The 17,044-nt window shown below is 47.2% G+C and overlaps 1 protein-coding gene across 2 annotated transcripts in view; it reads right to left on the bottom strand.

Moving 5' to 3' along the window:
* Positions 1–14,269, bottom strand: part of CHD7 (chromodomain helicase DNA binding protein 7) — a 191,131-nt gene extending 176,862 nt beyond the window's left edge. For both annotated transcript variants that reach the window (XM_047842070.1, XM_047842071.1), the window contains exon 1: positions 13,978–14,269. The gene's annotated coding sequence lies outside the window, so the exon portion shown is untranslated. The remainder of the gene's footprint in view (positions 1–13,977) is intronic.
* Between the last annotated feature and the right edge of the window lie 2,775 nt (positions 14,270–17,044).

Below are 17,044 nucleotides of genomic sequence, written 5' to 3'. Positions count from 1 at the left end.
CGAAATTCAAGAGAAAGAGCTCCGTTTGGACTTTCGGGCTTTTGTTATGCTTTGGCAGGAAGGAAGACTTGGGTTTTAGACAGGTTGGGGACATCAAGGATAGAAGTACGGGAGAGGTGCTGGAAACAAAAGTACAGATTGAGGAGTTAATCACACGGAAGCAAGAGCTGACACCGTGGGCCCAAGATCAAGCCGAGATCAAGACCCTGAGCGCAGGTTGTCCACAGGGAGTAGGAAGAAGAGGAAGGAGGAACTGTGAGGGCATCAGAGGCGAGGTCCAGAACCCAGCGGTGCCCCCGTGCCAAGGTTCAGAGGGACGAGCGTTAAGAGGCCAGGGTGGGTAGTGAGGGCTCAGGCAGAAAGGAAGGGAGGAGAGGTGAGAAAGAGCCTCCGTGTGGATGCTCCCCTTCACCCGTCCACGTGAGCATCCTCTTATGGACATTCTGCCAGGCAGTCTTCAAAGACGGAGCCAACCCACTCGCCACACTACTGTGTTGAGATGACTCCCATTTTAAAGTTATTACGGGCCCTTGCAAACGACACGGGCTTGAAATGGGCTGTCCCAGAATAGTGCCGCTGCACGTTCACCTGTTCATTTTTCGTCCATCCGCCACATAAACTGGAACCGCACGGACCCCAAGGTTTTAATGATTCTGGGCCAGGAACGAAAATAAAATGTCACAAATACAAAACAAGCTATGGTCCATCCCTTTTAGCACCACCTTTAAAGTGGACTCGATTTTTAAACTCTTTTAAAAAAATTTTTTTAAACGCTTATTTATTTTTGAGACAGAGACAGAGCGGGGGAGGGGCGGAGAGAGAAGGAGACACGGAATCTGAAGCAGGCTCCAGGCTCCGAGCTGTCAGCACAGAGCCCGACGCGGGGCTCGAACTCACCGACGGTGAGATCGTGACCTGAGCCAAAGTCGGACGCTTAACCAACTGAGCCACCCAGGGCGCCCCATCGATTTTTAAACTCTTAACCTGTTTGTCCGTCGTCACCCCTTCTATTAATTGGTCTGCCGACTCGCAGCTACATCTGACTCATTTGCATGTGAGAGAATAACATCACTTGCGATATTGAAAAAAAATACTGTAAGAATATATGTATCGGGTTTCCTTTCTCCTAAGCTATTTTACATTTCCCGGGTATGCCCACCGTGTAACTAACACGTTTACCCAAATGTGTGGCTTTTTAGAACACGTGAGTAACACCTAGATAAAAATTTAGTCAGCTTTTAGATGGATGGCCCACATTCTAATTCAGTAGGGTGGCAGTAGAGGAATCTGCATTTTTAGCAAGTGCTCCAGATGACTGCGTTAATTCTAAAGAATGAGAATGATAAATATCCATTTTAATATTAGTTATTCTAATCTTCCTATGTCAACTTTTTGTTCCCTTTTCTTTATTTTAGGGAGAGAGAGAGCACGCATGAGCGGGGAAGAGGAGCAGACGGACAGAGAGAGAATCTTCAGCAGGCTCCGCGCTGAGCTTAAGACATGGGGCTTGATCCCGCGACACTGGGGTCATGACCTGAGCAGAGATCAAGAGTTGATGCTCAACCAACTGAGCCATCCAAGTACCCCATCACCTCAACTTTTAAAATAACTATATAAAATCCTGAAAATCACCTACATGGACTCAGTTTATGGTCCCTCGGAAAAAACGGATGAAAAAGCTACCTCAGCCCAGCTCACCACTGCACTCTTCTTAAAGACCAATGGATGCATTATTTCCGCAAAGCAACCTTCTGAATCCCGTTGAGGTAGAAGGTGGAAAGGAGGAGATAAAAACATTCTTTAAAAGCTGCTTTTCTTCCCCCAAAATGATGGATGCGCATTTTCTACGCAACTGTCTCAAAACATGACAAAAGGGAAAGGTGGGGTTCCTTTTACAAAGTAGAATACTGGAAGAGTAAGAAACACACAAGTAAATTTCACAGGGATACGTATTAATGCCGTAGTGCTTTGAATCAAAAGCCCCATTTCCTTACCTCTAGCCTGGTGTCGGTAGGTGAAAAAGTCAAATCTCTTACCAGATCCAACAGCTGGCCCAAGCAGCCATTTTTAGAGAAGGTGAAGGTAATAAAGAGTCATTTTCCAGCTTTGCCAAAGGAAGATGTTGTTGTTATTATTATTGTTGTTATTATTATATTATTATTATTATTGTCATTATTACCATGGCAGTGACCCATAAGGGAAAGTACCAATGATATGAGCCATTTCCCAAAGTTCGAAAAAGCCTGAGTGGCAGAGAATGACAGTCGTTCCTCAACATCAACCATTCTGCTCGCAAAAGCCTGGGTTTCCGGGCAGCCCCTTGGACAGCTCACTGCCTTCCGCTCACCACACCGAGACAGTCAAACGATGCTACGACACACTTTCCAGCTGCAGCACAGTGGCACTGCTTGCCAGCCAGCAACTCAGTTACAGCAGCGTCACCACCGGTGAGCTCAGCCGTGTGGGGAAAGGACCCTACTGCGTTATGGCACTGTGTTCTCACAGATGTATTTGAAAGCCCAGAAGACAGCGCCTTCCTTATCCTGCCGGACCCCAGCAGCCAAAGGGAATGACTCTCAGCAGCCCATACCAGCCACAGAGTTCCTGAAAACACCAGCCCAAATGTTTATTTTTGTTTTTTAACGAGAGGGGAAAATGGAAAACTTAAAATGCTAATTCCAGTGATAAACCTAGCTCTGAAGCTTAACACAATCAAGACAAAAATTAAAACTTGAATTGCACACACACACACAAAAATAGCAAAGCTTAAGTTTTAACTAGAAGCTCACTGTATTCAAGCTAGTCAACGGTTTGGGCGGGGGTGGGGGGTACCCTATAAATATCAAGAAAATCTGGAAACATCACCATAGAATATTTCTACAGGGAAAAGCGGTATTAGGATTTGGGACTTTATTTTTTTAACGCCCTAGTAGAAAAAGAACACACATCCACTCCATAACATACAAGTCTACTGATTCATACATTTGAATTTTATCCCTATTTAAGCCATGCAACGTATGGCTGCGGAAGATGGCATGCTCTCCCGTGCGTTAGCGGAAACGCTTCACAAGGAGGAAGCACATTCACCCAAGTTAACATAACTACAAAGAACAAGTGACTGGGAGCCTCAGTAGCATCCCAGGTTCTTTCCTGGGCAACTCAAGTCCTATGTAAGGAGAAAAGGATGGTAAATGTATTACAACTTGGATGAACGCTGGCAAGAGACGTTGAGGAAGTCAATTCTGTAGCAAACTGAACACTCGGATGCCGGCTCTTCTTGGACTGACAAAGGAACACAGGAGCGGAACACCAGTTAAGTCTCACAATGAGCACGCATCTTTTAGGTTGAAACCATTCGCAATTAAGAAGATACAACATCTGAGGAAAAGAAGCTTCAGAGCTGTAATTCGTTAATAGACACCTTTCTGCCTCTCAGTTTCTCTCCAGGAGGCAACCCTCCAAAATACAGGTCTGTAAGATCTTGATAAGCTCTTCCTACCCTTCTAAGGCCTACATCATCTTGACGGGACCAAAGCAACTTTCGCAGAGAGGTTAATGCCAGGCTATTAAATGAGCCTGCCCTGATTGGAGTCTGAAGTCTAGCTGTGATTGGGGGCAAATTTACTAAACGATCTCTAAAACTCCATTTCCTCGCCTATAAAATGGCAATTATTGTTCCTACCTCAGCATTTTGGTTCCTCCTACTTCAGGATTCAGGGAAACCAGCTCACGTAAATAAGGAGTTGAGCAAAATGGGAACTTGTCACAAAAAGTCCATGCTCCGTAAGTGTTAGCTACTGAGATCAAGCCCTTAGGGTCAGTCACCGTTACTTAAGAAACTTTTGGTTTTGACACAATTGCTTTAACTTGCAGTAAAGATGCAAGAACGGTACAGGGAACTCCCATGTATCCATATTTGTCAGCTGTTTGCATTTTGCCCAACCGTTTTATTTTGCTCTTAAAGTCGCTTTTCAGTGAAAATACAATGGAATAAATAAAACGAAAGCTGTCTACACTCCGTCTCTTCCACTGTCGTGCCAGTCTCAATAGCAGTGGAATTCGAAGGGAACTACCCCGGAGCCTTCCCCTCCCAGAGTAAGGGAACGTTCTCACTTTCCAGGTGCTACTCACACCCCAGACCCTGGCCCCAAATCTACTTCCACTTCAGATCCCATCTCGTCTCTTCCTTAAGCAATAAAAATAGTTTGGAGAGGACAGGACTGAATCCAATGTTCAGCAACCTGAAGACCAAAAGCTACAGATTGCGAGAACACGCGATAGCCCTCCAGTCTGAATTGTGAGGTTCTAATGTTCCGGAACCGATCAAATTCGCCCACACCACTGCCTGTCTAGGATGACACCATCCAGCATTTTTGGAGAAGTGCACGTTTGGGGCAAAGAAGGAATGACTGGTTGGCTAGCAAGACAGCCACCATTCAGGTCGTTGGTGGGTATCTTAAATATAGCTCGAGAGGAAGAGCTACTCCCTCAAATTTGTCGTTTTTATACCTGGAATATCTCAACTGCCTCTGAGTAACCAACAAGAAGTTAGCTAAATAACATCTAGTTATACACCAGGAGAAGGGCACATATAATTTTATGTCTCCTCCTGAGGAAAAGTGAAAATGGCACAGCCAGTCGCTAATGCAGCCCCCACTGATTCCTTTCTAGTCATAACTTGGGGTTCCAGGGGCTGTTGAAATAAAAAAAAAAAATCAAGGGGTGCCTGGCTCAGTCAGTTGAGCGTCCGACTTCGGCTCAGGTCATGATCTCACAGTTCATGAGTTCGAGCCCCATGTGGGGCTCTGTGCTGACAGCTCGGAGCCCGGAGCCTGCTTCGGATTCTGTGTCCCCCTCTCTCTCTGCCCCATCCCCACTCATGCTCTGTCTCTCTGTGTCTTAAAAATAAATAAAACATTAAAAAAATTTTTTTTTAAATCAAGACACATGGTTTAATAAGCTCAATGATAAAGAGTTAGCTAATAATAATAAAAACTATTCAGTACATATGCCACATACTATACCAAGTGCTTTGGGTAAAGTATCTCACTTAATCTTCCACCATAACCCTGGAGCTGGTAGTCTTATTATTTCCATTTTTATGATTCACTCCTTGATCTATCTGATGTCAGAACTCAAGTTCTCAGCCACCACAGAATAAAAACGTCTATAAAAACAATTGCTCTCGCCTCCATGGGAGAGGAAGGGCATAAAGAGAAAAAGGCTTGGGACCTAGTCATTAGACATGTGACCCCACAAATACAGGAGGCACAAAAAGAGGAAGCGAGGACAGAAATAACCTGGACTGACTGGCTATAGCAATAGAGTAGGACATAGGAGTACAGGGCGCTGCTGGTAGTTTGCCTAAAAAAGACAGAACTGATGGTCTCAGAGCTGGTCAACAGAGCAAGATGGCTACACATGCAGATTCTGGATACTGGCCGATCTGGATTCAAATCCCTCCTCCATCACTTGCTAGAGTTGTGAGGCCCTGGACGATTTACCTCTCAACCCAGGTCCCCACATCCACAAAATGGAGATAATAATTCTACTCACTTCCTAGGTTCTGATAGGTAAATGAAACAACCCATTAAAACACTCCGCATCATGCCTACTTGATTGGAAATGCTCAATTAATAACTGGTGGTTAGTAGTTATGCTATCGCTGGTATTTTTAATGCTGTTTCGTGATTTCTACACCACTTTGGCCGATTGCCCCGATCCACGCCTAATAGAAAAAATAAAGTTTTTTAATTTAATCAAGATTTATAACTTCTCAAGATGAGTCTGCATGATTGTTCTGACAAAATCAATACACCTGCAATTGGCCAAAGCAAAATCCCAAGCACAAACAAGGTCAAGTATACAAGAATATAAAATACTGCAATAGAGAGGTTTCAAAAAAAAGTTCACCTTGAGGATGTAGGCTAACAGTCTCAATATGTTAGTCCCATCCATAAATAAAGTAATTTCTAGACCTGTACACTTTAAAATACATCACCAATCAAGGCATATTTTTGATAGTAACCTGGGCCCAAATCGATTTTATTATTCACTTAGTGCAAAGGCAGGAACTGCCTTGGAAACTAAAGCTTATCATTCTACAAGGGACGTCTCACTATTTGCCTTAGTATCACATTAAACATAATAGTTTTTAGATGTGTTAAAATTATGGACATTTGCTAATTATGTTTTAAACATCAACAGAATGGATTCTGTTACGGGTATCTTACAGAAGAATATCAAGAGAACAAAGTGGACTCTTAAAAAAAAAAATGAAAGTAGTCCCCCAACTTGCCACAGAACTAGGGGAAAAAATTAATCACTGAGGTATCATGTATCCTTTATCATACCTACTGCAACTACTGGGTAAAAATCTCTTAAGTGAAGGATACCAGGATACCAGGGAGAGTACGCGACGTGTCAAAAGTAACAACACAGGTGTCTGATCCCCTGCCTTTCCCTACACAAAGTCTCAATGTGGCAATCCAGGCCTCGATGTCCCCATGCTGACGGTGGCTCTTTGCCTGCCCTCCCCCGCCCCAATACATGAGATACTTGGTGGAAAAGTCAAATCTGCTATCTCATTGGCCGCTGCAGAGTGGGGCTGGGAGAGGGGAGGGCAAATAAACATCCTCTTTCTTCTTCCACTAACACCCACATCACAGGAACCAGCATGCAGCTTTCCACTGAGTGTCTGCGAAGCCAATGATTTCTTAAACTAGAAGAATACACTGTTGATGAGACCAAAGAAGAAAATATATTTTAAAACAATCAAGTTGAAGAAACAGTGTTATAAGTCAAAGAGTAGGTGACCACAGTCCATCAGAAGGTAGAGTCAACACGCCAAGCTTTTCTACTACTCCACCAAATGGGAACATCCTACTCCTGAATTTTACATTTCGCCAAATAATCTCTCACAACAGCTAGCGGTAAAATTCTCAGATGAAGCATGTCCCTATGACCAATGTAAGTCCCTAAATTAGCCTGCAAAGCCACACAATCTTGCCTACCCTGAAGGAGACGGGAAGGACTCTGGCAGACATGACCACATCACAGTGGCCATCAGAAAAGCCTACGAGGGGCAACGTAAATGAAAGTACCTTTGAAACAGACCCCTCCCCAAAGGCAACGCGTCCCAGAAAAGATATCTTTAAGTCTGATTTATAACAAAAATACGTGGGTAACAGCATCACCTACGTAAACCAACAAATACAAAAACACAAACATTTCCCTAAAATGCTGTTTCAAGATAAATGTTCAGGATCGTCATAGTTTATCTCATTAGAAGCTTCTCTGGATTTAGCAGTTAGCATCTCTCATTTGCTACCAACCATGCTGTATAATCCACTTTTTATAACGATCGAACAAAGTGTCTTTTAAGGTAATTTGCATATCAAAGTTTACACATACTCCACTAAAAACCAGGTAAGTAATCTACCTCGGATGGCGTTTTGTCCACAATTGTTGAAGTACTGTATTCATTTCTACCACACCCGTGTATGACACCGGCCCCTAAAATATGCCTGAGCACAGGGGGGACCCACCAGCTATCAGCTGAGCACCCAAGGACCTTGTGTCAGGACACAACTAGCAACAGACATCCACCGGCACAATGCGGAGGTACAGAAGAACAAGATGTGGCAGAGCCTGCTTACCACAGGATTCTATTCTCCGTCTATGGTAAGCAAATTCCTACCAAGTGCTACGTATTAGGCAAGTAGTAAACCAAGTGCCATAGAACAAAATGCAAATAACAGAGGTTTCTGCCCACCCCACCCCCCCCAACTCATTGACCCTCACCAGCACTCCTTGATGGGCTCACCCTACACCATCTTTTGAGAAAGCTGGCAGATTATCTGGGGAAAGTTCTGGAACGCTACCGGCAATGGAAGCAAGACTCAGCAATGGCATCACGGTCCACTATCTGCCACCTCAGTCATATGCTATCAGAACTGATAAACACCCTCCTCAAGTCTGGTCCCCGACAGGTGCTCCCTGCCTCAGGAAACAGCATCACCAGCCAGTCAGCTAGCCAAGCAGGGTATGTGCTAGAAACGTACATTCCCCGACACCTTCTCCCTAAGAGCCAATCTATGCTCAAGTCCTGTTCATCGAACATCCTAAGCGTTTCTCAGACCAGTCCGTTTTTCTCCATCCCCACGGCCACCGATTTGTCCAAACCATTATTACTTCCCCATCGCACGGACCACAACGTCAGCAGGCTGGATGCTGTCCCTGACCTATTCTCCCTCCTCTGCCCCATCGCCAATTCAGTCTTCCACAAAACCTGAGTCTGCTCATGTTAAATACTGCTTAACACTCACCAGTGGCTGTTTAATTTTTTTTTTTAATCCCAAATTCCATATCCTTTAAGCCCCAGCCAGGCTGACCTCTGCCTGCCTCTCTAGTCTCATCTAGCTGCTCTCTGTGCACCTCAAACACACTACCTGCCTCTACCATCATTCAGATGGCAGCGCTGAAGCCACTTCCTAAGGAGTGACGCCCCACACAGCTAGATGAATCCCCAAGTCTCTCTCATTCCTCCCGATACCCACTGCATAGCACCTGGGACAGTGCCGTTGCTTTAGTTCTGGTTTCTCTGGGTCCACCATGTCTTCTCCTGGCAGCACTGTATTCCCAACACAGCACCTTGCAGGTGGCAGGGACCCAAGACATACTCGAACTGATGAACAAGAAAACAGACAAATAAGGAAAACTGACCGCCGTCCAGAGGCATTTGCCTGACACCTACAGCAATTCAGTGGCTAAAAGGGCCACCGAGGAAAGTGTCGCCGATTCCACACTGGCACAAGCACACAAGCCCACGGAGCACTCAGCCTTTTACGGCCAGGTTATGCTTCTGCATTCCTGGTCTACATTATTTTTTTAACAGAACCCTCTAGAAATACTTCGCTGAGAAAACAATCACCCTTGCAGTCACCTAACGTTAGTTAAAAGGTACAGGAATCCAGTTACGGGAATGAACACAAGCTTCTAAAATGAAAACAGTAACCAAATCTTGGAATAATTATCTCTACATTTTTCTACATGGATAGTCATAGTTTTCCAAAGCAAAAAAAAAAACAAAAAAAAACCAAAAAACCTCCAAACTACTACACGGTAGAGACAGATAAATTATCATTGGCTTAAGAACGCCTTTAAGACCTACGTTATATCCTTAAGCCAAAGGTACTTTTTGCTCAGAACGAAAGAGGGAGAGCTAGCCTCCTCCAGAGCCAGCTCAGTCATCCAACAAAGACAAACCCGGTGCCTCCCCTATGCCAGCACCAAGCTAGGCACCAAGAAGACGACAATGACCAACACGGCTCTGCAGTAAGTGGGTGACCAGCCAGATGCAGCTCATTTAATTAATCTCTCTGGGCTTCAGTTTCTTCATCTGTAAAATGAGAAAGCGGGACCAGCTCTCCAAGGTCCACACACTCTACATGTCCAAAGTTCCACTAAGGATTGTAAGATGAATTTCTATTTGACAAAATCATGACGGTTTCCTACTGCTCTTTGTTATCTTTATCACGCAGGTGTGGTTTCATTTAAGAGTTTTAATATATTGATGAAAGTAAAATACTAAAGAGCAGTAGTAGCATTTTTAATTACCTTCCCAGCTCCTAACTACCTCCGTGATCAGCTATGGAATTCTGCCATAATCGCAACCCAGCCTGAATGGTACCCAAACTGAAATACAACATCACATCTTCATATTTTTATAGAACAATTAAGCGATCGTTACTCCCAACTTCTTTTATACTCCAACATCATCCATCATCCTTGAGTATCAAAGGTTTTCTTTTAGAAGTAATACAAAATAACGAAGTTTTCTAGAAAAACAAAAGGAAAATTTTATCTCCCAAACTAATAAAGCTATATGGCTTCATAGGAAGTACTGATAAGATACACAGTACCACTAAATGCTGAACTGCTAGTGACATGGAAACATAGCTCTTCAGAAAGATACACAAACGTGTCCATACGAATGGACAAGACAATGAAGAGTCACCCAGGGCCCACGCGTTCCTGACACGTCTCCATCCACATCACCCCAAATGTCCCTTCTCCGTCTTTTTCTAGCGAATGTGGTGAGCTTCGTGACCTAGATCTATTTAAGTGCTTGTTTGTTTACATCCAGAAAGCGGCTGAATACTGAAAGGGAATCACTTTGTTACAAAGCTGAAGTTTTAAGGGCCATTGTTTGTAGTCACACATTTTGCTCAGCCCTGACTAAGCATTTTTATTCTTGCAATGCCTTATTTATAGATAAGATGGCCACAGCATCTGCTATCAAATCCAAAAGGCCAAATATGGACAATAAATGATGAAAGATAATGGCTCCCTCCAAAGTTAATCTTAAAAGTTAAACGTGAGTGTTTGGTTACCTAAAGAAGTCTCTCCTACTGGAGGGGAAACTCTCTGAGGGGAAGCATCGCCTCTCATGTGTCGTGTACACTCTGAAACGTCTACCAATGATCACTGAATCAACAGTAGTAAATAATGGATGGTGACTTTCTAGCAAGCAAACTTTCTCAAGCACAGGGAAGAAAATGTTGTAAGCCTAGGTCTGAAACAACTACTCTACACTTGGCACTTAGAATACTCCGTGGGTCACACAGAGCTCCTACACTGAAGCACTCAGACCGTGTTCTCTCATAGATGAAAGTACTCTTTTTGCTAAATTGACCTCACTGCTTAAAAACCATACTATTCCTATAAATATCACATTATTGACTGTGTTTGTATGAGAAAAAAAGTTGTAATATCTCTTTGATACGTTATCATAAAGGTGCCCCTTGTGCTATTCGTTTTAACTCAATAAAAGACTCTCATGAAGAAAGTTTTGGAAATTGTCCCATAAGTTGAACTGATTGAAAACTAAACCAAGTACAGGTGAATCTACAAAAGTTCTATTCTAAAACTAAGTTACTGGGTGTGTTATTTTGAACTTGACTTCTATATTTAAACTTGGGGAAAAGACATCATTATTTTGTCCTCAAAAGAGGAAAATAATGTTTGAGTTTTTAAACCATCACCATCATGTGTGCACAACCTGTATCATTTCTCTACCCTGACTTCCATGTCAAGAAAAAGAAGCCATTTTTTAAAGTTAAATTAGAAATACTCCTGTTGATTAAACCAACATAACTAGAGTCTGGAATTCACATACCAGTCTATACTATTATTCCTTTCTTACCTAAAAATTCATTTGAATCTTGAAAACCCCAGGAAAAAAAAAAATTCCTCAGGCTTCAATTTACTGGCTTGCACAGAGGGAGGAAAAAAAAAATAGAATATATCAAGAGAATATAAATGATAAAATACATAGTGCTGGAAAATAATTCTTAAGTGTCACCGTGAGGAAATTCACCTGTTACAAGCCTCACAAGAATCCACTATTCCCTCATCAGGACACTAAAAACGGGAGAATGCCATATTCCCACTATTGGGCAAAATAAGAAAATTTAGTTCCTAAAATCTATCGCCAAGTCCCTATCCATTTCCAAATTCTGTTTACTTTGTAACTTTTTTCTACAGTACACATTTTCCAGGGAAAATAAACTTTTCGTGAGCAAATCTGAAAGACATAAAATGTCTCCTACTTATTATTACCTAGAAAGGCAAAACAAGTACTGCTCCGTGCCCCAAGCATCTAGCTTTCAGCCTCTTTATTATCATTGTCAATGAATGGGCCCCAGTCAAATGAAAGCTGCCATTTTAGGGTAAAGACTGGAGGGCTTCTGTTGTGCAACAGCAAGACAAAAACACTCCGCGACAGATGTACTCTGGGGGCTGGGAGACGGATTCAACTTCATAAAATCACTGCTCAAGTTATTTCTGAAATAAGAATTACCTAGTACTCACACATTACTACAATCTAAATAGAATTATAACTGGGATAAATCAGGTTCCCATGCTGCTCAGGTCGTACTCACTAAGATTTGTTTGTCATCGTACGGAAATAAAGAGAACTATTTTTTTTTTTTTTCCTATCTGATTATTACGGATAGTGAGAACTCCCCCCTCTCCTTATTGGGAGAGAATTGGGGGGAAATACACTCCACCTCTTTGAAAGGTATTGCCCACTGCGAAGACGGCTTAAATTAATATTTTTAGAAAATAAAAATCTGGGCCTTCACACAAATCCTTTAAAAATAAATTAAAATATTTAACGTACCCCAGAAATCAGGCCCAGAGGATGGGCCGATTTCAAGATAAGTTATTTAAATCGATTGCTAGATAATATACAATGGGAAACTAAAAAGTATACTTAGTGAGTGGAGAGCTGGATAGTGTATCTAATTCTAGCAATTCAAAAGGAAACTCTCCATGTGGGTTGCTACTTTTCTTTTGTCCATTGTCTGTTCAGAAGAGGGGGAAAAAAAACTAGTTTAAAATCGAGGCGTGAACAGTCTCTAAAAGTGACCTCCGGGAAAACCGTCCGACCCATAGCAGGAGCACTCCCCGCGCCGCCCGCTCTACGGGGGCGCTCACAAAGCGGGCGGCCGGCCGGGAGTTTGGGGTGCGCTCCCACGGCGCGGGGCTCCTCGAGGCAGAGCCATCCGGAGAAAGGCGGCTCGGTAATGATGGCTGCTCGGGGCCGGCGGCTCCTTCCCCGGAGCCTCCCGACCCCCCCCCCACCCCCCCCGCCCGGGATCCGCCGCCCTCCCCACCCCACCCCCCCACCCCCGAGCGGCGCTCGCGCGGACGCGGCTGCCCTGCACCGCAACCCACCGGGTGCCCGCGCCCCTGCACCCCCGGTGAGCCCAGTCCCCGGTGCGAACCAAACAAACAACGCGTCCCCCGCCGCCCTCCTTCCTCTCCCCGCTGACCGCTTGGCCTCCAGCCACCTCGGCCGTTCACGCTCCGAGCCGCGGATCTCTCCGGGGGCAGAGCGCACCCGGGCCACCGCGGGGGCCACCTGGTGAACCCCCCCCCCCCCGGCGCTGACCCCCGGCGGGGTCGGGGGGTGGGGAAGCCGAGTTGCCCTAGGGGGGTTAAAGTCGCTATTATGCAGTCGCCGCCGCCGGCCCGGCCAGCTCGGCAAGGTGGGGTCCCCTCCTCGCCGCGCCTCCCCGCGCTCGCCCCGGCCCCGCTCCCTTTCTTCTCCTCCTCGAGCACTTGGGAGCCGCCGGGGAGCCCCGGGAGCCCCCAGCTCCGGGCTCGCAACTCCGCGCCCGCGGCCGGCACCGGCTGGGGTCCCGACGCCCCCAGCGCCGCGTGTTCGCGCCGCCCCCGCCCCACGCGGTGCCCCGCGCACTTTCCCCGCCGCCGACCCACCTCGCCCGGTGGCCGTCCCCGCGCGGGCCGGCGCCGCCGCGCCAGGAGGGACGCACTTTGTTCGCGCCGGTGCGGCCGCCGCTCCCGGCGAGCGCGGCGTGGTCGGTCCGGAGCGGGGGGCGGGGGCGGGAGGCGGGGGTCGCCGCCGTCCCCGAGCCGCCGCCGCCGCTCAGCCGCCCCGCGCCCGCGCGCCCATCGCCCACTCGCACTTGAGTTGGAGCCCAACTTTTCCTCCTTCCTTTTTCTTTCGAATGGAGCCGGCAACTCGTGCTCGGCGCCGGCGGGAGGAAACGCGCTCGCGCTCCCCCGCGCGCAGACACGCTCCCTCCTGTCCCCGTCCCCCCCCCACGCCGGCAGCACAACAAAAAGCCATTTACATGCGAGGAAGTGACCCTCGGCCGGACCGCGCGCCCCCGCCGCCGCCGGCCCCGCGGACGCAGGCAAAAGTTGGGGCGCCGGGCGGCGCTCGGGGCGCGGGTTCGGGCCCCGCGGGCGGCGACGCCGGCGACACGGCTCGGGCGGCGCTGCGCTCCAGCGCCGGCCCCGGCCCCCGCCCGCCCTCGCCCCTCGCCCCGCACACGCCCAACTCCTCGCTCCCAACTCCTCGCGCGGCCCCGGCCCCGGCCCGGAGCGATTTCCTGCCGCCGCCGCCCCTCCCGGAGGCGCCCGGCGAACTCTCGCGCTCACCGGGTCGGTCGGTAGGGCTCCTCCGCTGCCCTGTGCCGAGGGGAAAACAAAACGCAGAGCGGGCTCCGGAGTTGGCTCGGCGGCCGCGGCCAGGGGGCTAATCCACGGGCGCGGAGTTGGCCAGGGGCGAACGGGGCTCTGGCGAGTTTCAGGGTCTCCGGGTCCCCGGGCCGCCTCTTCAGCGGCGCTCCTTTGTGTAATTTCACTCGATTCAAGTTTAATCCGATAGTTCCCGAGCACGAGCGCGTCCGCACTACCACGGCTCAACCCCCGCGCCGCCGCCGCCGCCGCCGCCGCCGCCGCCGCCGCCACCGCTGCCGCCGCCGCCGCCGCCGCCGCCGCCGCCGCGGCCCCAGCACGCCAGCGCCTGCGCGCGCCCGGCACGCCGCGCGCGCCCGAGGCCGCGGGGCCGCGCGCGCCCGCCGCCGGCTCCCTCAGCGCCGCGCCCGCGCGCCGCCACCTGACGTCAGGCGCGCCTGGCATAATTTATGCAAGAATTCGGCCGGGGTGGCGGAGGCCGAGGGAGAGGCCGAGAGAAAGGGGGCGGCGCGGGGCTGCGGGGCCGCGGGCTGCGGAGGGCGGGCCGGGCGCCACTTCCCGTCCCCGGGCGGGCGCCGGCGCTGCGGGCGGTTCTCCCCGCCGGCCGGTGCGCGACCGCCGCGCAGCCTCTCCGGCCGGGCTGCTCCGAGCGCTTGGCCGCCGCGCGGCAGCGCCCCGGGCGCGGGCTGGAGAGGGTGCCACGTTTCCCCGCGCGGCACCTTCCCGGAGTCAGGGTGCGCCGCCCCGGGGCAGGAAGCGGCGGCCGGGAGCCAGCAGCGGTCCTCCTGGCCACAGCGAGGGGTTTCCAACGCTACGCGGACGGCGGCGGCTCGAGGGGTTTGGACGTCTCTTCTGTAATTATCCTTCAACTTGAAATTATTTTCCCACATGCAGTTATTTAGAATGGACACTTAGCATTTCATCTAGATGTCTCCTGCCTCTCCACATTGCTCTTCCTACGTCCTCGTTGACAGGACAGCCGGATCCACTACTAAATCAAAAAGTTTAACTAGATGGCGTTGATTTTGTTGAATTTGTTACCATGCCAAAAAGGGGGGAGAGAGCGCAATGGTTATGAAACAAAGAAATAGGTTGTGTGCCCATTATTAAACGTGTCAGGGCTAGTGTTTCAATCATTCTTTGGCAAAAAAAAAAAAAAAAAAAAAAAAAAAATGGCACTTTTATATGATCTCCTAACCTTGAATGTCCACACCTATTCTTTTCTCCTCCCGGTACGAAATGAATAGTGAACCTGGAGAAAATTTGCTTTTACTCATTTTCCTTTTGGGAGATAAATCGACAAACGTTTACCAAGCACTTTCTGTGTGCAGATTACTGAGCAATTACAATTCTTTTAAACTCTCTACAGTTGTACACTTTAAGATGACTGTATTAGGTTAAAGATTACATTTATTTTTTAACCAAGGAAGGAACTTATGTCAACCAAAGATACTCCTAAAATAAATACAGAGTACAGCAACATGCTACTATTGGACTCCAGAATAAACTGCAAAAATTGCAAAACTATGCAAAATATACTTTCTCCTCATTCACCACCTGTAGTGCCAAGACTAATCACAATATTTCCAGCTGAACAAAAGATTAATCAAAACCATTTTGCTACGTAACAACTAGAACTCTTCAATAACTAAATTTGATTATACTAGAATTACCCCCTAAAACATTTTTCTAATATTAGTAATTATTATCTAAAGATGTGTTACATTATACTGTCATTTATTGAAATGCATTGAAATGCATTGGTTTTGGCTTTGTCAATTATTTGAGTGGTGTTTTAACAGAGCTAAATGTTTCAAGGGATTTACAGATAAACAGCAGAAAAAAAGACACTACAGAAAATTCCGACATGAAAAAATTGGAAAACACTAAAATCAACTTCTACCTGTTTTGTAGCCCCATATCATAAACCAAGAATCAGAATTCTGAGATTGGGTTTACATTTTCATTAAGTTAATATCTCTCAAAGCATATGGGGGCTGCTTTTGGTGGATGTGTGTGAAGAGAAAGGTTAAATACAGGATACAATGTCTACAAAGAAATCACCAGTACCTTGCTGTATCAGAGGACATAAAAGTGACATAAAAAGAACTATTTCCTATCCTTTACAATATACCCCAGCCCATTATCAGATGTGCGTATGTTTCAAGGGTAATTATGGGGGGGGGGGGGGCATCTGCATATAGTGAAAGTATATTAGTTAACCTTTAATCAGCAAATAGTATTAAGTGACTATGAGGAGGTCCGCTTGTGCCCTTGTGTATTTAACTAGACAGGTAGGACACTTTTCTTGAAACATGAGAAATGGTAAAATAGTACAGCCCACACAGAGTAGAAACAACACAGTCGTACTGCCCCTCCCTGACTTTTTCTCCCTCCTGGTCTCAACGACCGTTCTGACAGCCATGATGGAGAAGACTCCAAGCTTTTAGGAGTTGCACGGACGAGGGGGGTGGGGGTAGGGGCGGGGGGGGGGCGGGCAGAGCTTGAGGGGCCTGGAAAAGCAGAAAGCCTCAGGGGCAAACTCTAGCCAGCTCTGGCCTACTGAGGTCTTCACTTTCACCCAACCTCATTAGCCTCTGTTGTTTTCTCTCCATTTGCTTCACTATTGAAGTTTTCCCAATGAGAATAATTTGAATTCACAAGCTTTCCCTTTAAGTATGCGAATACCTTAGGGAGAGATAAGGGACTCCTGGTCACTCACAGATGATTGTAAATTAGTTCCGTGGGTCATTTTCTTCCCAACACCTAGTTGAAACTAACAAATTTAGAGATACGTTTATTCATTCAACATGGAGTGCCTAAGAGGTTCCAGGCATTGTTCTAGACAGTGGAGATGCAGTAGTGAACAAAGCCAAAATGCCTGCCTTCTTGAAGTGTACAGTCCAAACGGTTGGTAGTTTTGATTTCGTGGTCAGAGACAATGGTGATTTTGGAGTCTGAGCCCTTGTCCCTGCAGCTGGAAGGTAATGGAAAGGTACCAGGGACCTGGGAAGCAGACACAAAAGTA

Source organism: Prionailurus viverrinus, chromosome F2 (genome assembly GCF_022837055.1).
Source record: "Prionailurus viverrinus isolate Anna chromosome F2, UM_Priviv_1.0, whole genome shotgun sequence".
In the NCBI taxonomy this organism is placed as follows: domain Eukaryota; kingdom Metazoa; phylum Chordata; class Mammalia; order Carnivora; family Felidae; genus Prionailurus; species Prionailurus viverrinus.
The sequence above is the reverse complement of the archived record's forward strand: the minus strand, read 5'-3'. Positions and strand labels throughout refer to the sequence as shown.